The following is a 5,575-nucleotide window of genomic DNA, read 5'->3' as shown; positions in this document are numbered from 1 at the left end:
TGGCAGACGCAGGAATCACTGGGAGTGACTCCCGCATTCCTCCCTTTAGATTTTCCTTGAGCAGGAGTGATATCCTACAGTTTGTCTTTGGATTTTCGCGCTGTTACCTATCGCCCAGAGCTGCCCAAGGGAACTGTTCCTGGTCACATCAGGCTGGGTTTGCAGCGCATCCTCAGCCGTCGGGAGCTCTCCAGAGGCAGCCTGCAGCCCCCTTTGGCTCTCACTCAGCTGTTTTGCCATCACTTCGTTTGCAGTTATTCAAGACATGTTTGCCCAAATCACACTTGCTGCTGGCCAACACAAAATGTTATCTACCCCAGCAAAGTGAGAGTTCACCTATTTTTCTGCAAACCTTATTGATTAAAACCTTGAAGGGGTACTTGCAGGTGGCAGCCACTTTTTGTAACTGAATTCCCTCCACATTCTTATTACTTTGTAAAACTGCTTGATTATAGAAAACTGGTTGATTATAGAAGCACAAGCTTGTTACTTCGTTGGCCTGTTTCATTTTAGAAATGTAAATCTGGTGGACCTCTGACAATTACTAACTTTCTCATTGGATTAAATTCTTAGAAAGTTTTATTGTTTCATTCTGCGGGGTTTTCCAGGGTTTTCTTTGGCTGGATCAGCCTTTCTAAACTGCCACTTAGATTTGCTATGAAAATATATGCCTCTGTGCATCCAGTGCACACCCTGCCAGACGCACATGGAAGCCCTGAGCCCAGGCTGCTTATCAAGCCCCTGCCTGGCACTGCAGGATGCTTACAGGTTGCCAGCGGGGCCCGTGGCGCTGGGAAGCCCCACGGAGAAGCTCTGTGCTCGACCTCAGCCCTCTCAGGGACATAGACACTTACTTTAGGTTGCAAAGAGATGCTTCACAGCCCTAAAGCTGCTTCTGGAGTTGAGCATTTTGGCCAGCACTTTCTGAGGCCCCAGCATCACAGCAGCATTTTGCCCTAGTTGTAATGGTTGTCTGTGATACGGAATAGCTGTTCCCAGGCCACTTGGGTCCTCTCTCACATTAGCTTTCTCTGATGGAGACTCTCTGAGACTTGCAGAGTGTCTGAGGGTGCTGTGGGGCACTTGAGCCTGCATTTCCCATCTCCCAGAGCAAGGATGTACATGGTAGAGTACAGAGTATTTTTCTCTTAAAGCCGAAATGTGTTTCAGTTCTTTGGGATGGTGGGTGTGGATGTGGCAGTCATGTAGGAGAGGAGACACATGATTCAAATTCAGTTCTAGCAAAAGTTAAAGTGGTTTCTATTACACATTCCTACAAAGTTCAGAACAGATTAAATGGTAATTAGATATCAGTAATTGCCAGTGGAACTAAAATCATAACATAGATCTCAGTAACTGTGTTGATTTAGAAATGTGGACAATAATGAGTCTACATTGGTACTTGTAGGGCCCTAAGACTGGTGAAAACGAGCATGTACACGCAATGGAAGTGTCTTAAAGATATGCAAAAATCTGAAAAGCAATGCGGGGGGACTGAAGAGAGTTCTGGTTTTGTTTTTTGTCTTTTTTTTTTTTTTAATGCTGAGTTTGGAAAGAATTAGGCCTCAATTTCTTCAGAGAAATCACTCCTCTTTGTTTTGTACCTCTTTACGCCACATCAGATCCAGTGCTTGGCAGTCACCTATATTCCTTAGTTGCTGTGCTGAAAAACATTCACCTAGTCATTACATTCTGGGAAGCATACCAAGGCTGGCCCACATATGTCCGCTTTTCCAAATATTTTTCTTTTTACATGACACCCCACCACAGACAGTTGTGGAATGGGTTGGAAGGAGGCATCAATTGGACCATAACTTCTGCTCTGAACATATTTTGCCCCTCATCTGCAAGTGTGCATGGAATATTTCTCTCCAAGAGTTGCTCCAGCTCCACTTTGAGTATTTTCCTGCCTAACCTCACGCAGGGGCAAGGACCAGGTAGTCTGCTTTCCAAATGGTGTAATTAAAAAAGAAAGTCAGCCATAAGTGAGTTCAATGAAGGCCTGCAGAGCAAGACTGGCAGCCACAGGGACAGGGATTTTCCATATACTGGGCAAACAGCACAAAAAAGGGCAATCCTAGACCCTCTGCACTATCACATCCCTTGTGACCGAGCGCAGTTATTGAGGACGGTGTGACTTTGGTTATCAGACTGAAGCAACACTGATTGCTGCCCTCAGAACATTAGGAGCTGTTTTTCCTTTGGGCTGGTTGCCCCCTGGAAAGTGGGCAGAGAAGACCCACTGGTTTAATACATGGCATCGTCCTCCAGTGGGTCTCAGCTTTGGCCCTAATCAACCCCAGTCCAAGGTTTACTAAGCTGCTGACCATCTACCACCAGCCTCCTCCTCCTCTTTTTTTTTTTTACTTTTTGAGTGTCTGTTTGTCCCAATATGGGTTCCCCCACCCTTCCGTCATTGGAAGTTTTAATGCTGAGTGAAAAACCACGAACAGCCTTTGAACGTGTTCTGCCAAGTCTCTTTACAGTACAATACTGGCAGGAGTAAAACACTGGGGCCAGGCAAATATGCAAGCTTCATCACATTAAAGGAAGCAGAGCAGCACGGTTATTGCATCATTCTATGGCTTCCCAGACGTTGTTGTTATTTTTTCATTAGAGCAACAGAACTGCACTTGGTGCTTTTTACTGAAGAGCCAAGGAGGCCCCAAAAGGCTGTCGATTGGAGAAGAGAATGCGGCAACTGAAGGATGAGTGGTTTACTGCACTAATTTTATAGCGCAGCCTTTACCAGTCTGTGGTAGAGGGAACCAGCAACATGATCTGTGTTCACATTTTTTTAAAAGAAGACACGTAGCCAAATGCTTAAAACTATTTGCTTGTTCAAGACAAGTTATTTGGAAATTCAACTACTACTGAATCAACCAACATTTTTCAACACTAAATCATTTCAATTCCATATCACATGTTTTTAATTTTATCAGCATCTGTAACTTTTTAATTACCATTTTTATTAAAGCCTTTTTTTTTCAGAAGCAGTACACAAATCCCTAGTTATTTAATCTGGGTATTAGAAGGTGCAGTTTAAAGCTCGGTCATTGGAGAAAAATTCTGCTGCCAGAGGCACCCACTGAATCCCAGGTGCTCGGCTGCTCTCCTGCATTCACCAAGCCCCTCGGAGAAGTGGGGTGTGCCACAGCATGGCTGGACAAAACCTTACCAGCAAGATTGTAATGAACGATTTTGCCCCCCCTAAAGCTTCTAGGCAGATTCTCACCTAATGAAGAGTGGAGGAGCTTTAAAGGCACTCCAGGATCCTGCCGCAATGGGGAGTTGACTGAAAACTGCTGGTTTATGACCTATTGTTTCATGGTTCAGCATTAGTATAATGTCATTCTTCTGGCCTTTCTCCAATACACACTCGAAATTACAACAAGCAAAGATTCTGACTGGCCAACTACTATCTAGTCACCAAATGGTGGAAGAAAACACATGGAATTAGTGAAGATGGTTTTGTGCCACTGGAGAACTGCAAAGGTGAGAGGATTGGGCCGTATCATATAATTTGGTAGCCAAAGTCAAAGCTTCCTTACGTGGGTTTATGAACCTTTCAGAAAGAAAATGTTTGCGTTCAGAGTAGAATTGATTACAGTCATTGTAGAAGAAAGATCAAGCAGCTGAAGGGTACCGTGCTCCATGCAGACTAGGATAAAACACATAACTTGCCAATGACAACAACTGGAAAAGAGAGAGGAACTTAACAACTGAAAGGCATCTGGCAGCACAGAAACAAGTCAAGAGGATAAACACAAGCCATGGTGATGCTGTCCATGGAAATCCTTCCCAGCAAGTCATGAGTATTACTGAACTGATAACTAGGCAATAGGATGAAAAGCACACATTACAATGTAAAATTGCCCTCAAGGAAAAGATTCATGAAAATGGATGACTTTTGGCTGGCTTCAATAGCCAAAGCAGCAAAATATTGAGCATTGAGGAACATCTCTGTTTAAGCAGGGGAGGGAACAATAATTGGTAAAATTAATTCCTTCAGAAACGGTGCAATATAACTTCCCGCTGCAATGGCTGTGGCTGCAGACACACTGGTCCTGGCACATGCCAGGTCACCGAACAGCAGAAGATTAGGTTGTCTGAGTTGAGGTGGCCAAGATGCAGCATTGCTTCCTTCTGTTGTTCTGGATCCTGAGCAGTGTGTGGCAAAGCTTAAGTAGCTAAAGAAGAGACAAACCACAGTTTACAGTGGGGGAGCAGTTAGCGTCTGACTCTGGAAATAAGCTCTGCAAACAGCCCGCATGGAAACTTGAATACCACTGCTGAAGAAACACATTACATGTTTCCATCGCAGTCATCCTACTGTCGTGTGTAAAACAAAGATTATTTTGGTGGAAATGTGCAAGGAACAACCATTTAATTTATTATGAGATGAAATTCTTAAACTAACATATTATCTAGTTCAGCCTCCTGGGATGATTCAGATCTGACCCCCGGAGTCAGCAGCTCATTCGACTCATTTTTGGAGATGTGGAATGGAAGAGGTACCGTGCTTTCACACAAAGCGATCAGTTAGCCTAAAGCAAATTAGTGAGTCAATTCTCAAGACAGCCCCGTGAATCTCAAGCTCATTTACTCGCCAAAGAAAAGTTTCAGAGACGGAACAGAATAACAAAGCCCCTAATATATCGCAGCTCCATTGCACCCAGGCTGTGAATTTTATATTTCCCTAACAACCTGGAGACAATATTGTGTGTCAGAACACATGCACTTGCCATTAGCATGAACATTAAGAGGAAATGAACATAAATCCCAGATTCAAATGTGTAGTTTGAACATCCTGGGACAATTAAATTATTAATAATGGTTATCTGTCACCAAGCAATAAATCATAAAGTCACGGAGTGGTAGAAGAAAAGCTATCTTGCTGCTGACAGACACGTAGACTGAAAGATGTGGTGGGCCTTTAAGGTTCCAGAAAAAATTGCATAAAGGTGAAAGATTTCTTGTTTTTTTTCTCATCAACTATAGTATTTCCATACTCAAAACAACACTTTCTCGTGACAACTTTTCTTACTTGCCCTCTACGTTTTCTGACATTTTAATTAAAATGAGGAATGAAGCTGAAAATGAGCAGCAGTGACGAGCAGGCCTGGCTTCACGGCTGTAAGTTGGAGCACGGTACTCCACGCAGAGCCGGGAGCTGGCTCCCAAAATCGTGAAAAGTGATGGATACTCTCTGCTGACGGTAACATCAATGTAAATAAACTGACCCTCCCCGCCCCCCCTTACAAGACTGTGAAAATACAGGGATGGCAGAGAGAAAACAAGGAGGGAGCAGACTGAGCAGGCGATGGCAAATGAACAGCGCAGAGGTTGATCCCCCTTTTTAAGTCACTTCATTTTTGCAGCTAAAATAAGACTTTCTATTGAATTTGTACATCCAGTTGCTCTGCACTGAATATAATATTGAGCTCCAGTGCCCAGTATAACCATATTTCCTAAGATGTTACAGGTTTATGCGGACAACTAGCAGCTGGTGGAAAGAGAAAGGGGTGAAGGCATTTCCCTTCCAGTCACAGGAGCCGGGGAGCGGGAGCTGGCT

The sequence above is a fragment of the Fulmarus glacialis genome, unplaced genomic scaffold (assembly GCF_000690835.1).
Source record: "Fulmarus glacialis isolate BGI_N327 unplaced genomic scaffold, ASM69083v1 scaffold5263, whole genome shotgun sequence".
Taxonomy (NCBI): Eukaryota; Metazoa; Chordata; class Aves; order Procellariiformes; family Procellariidae; genus Fulmarus; species Fulmarus glacialis.
This window is presented reverse-complemented; position numbering follows the sequence as displayed.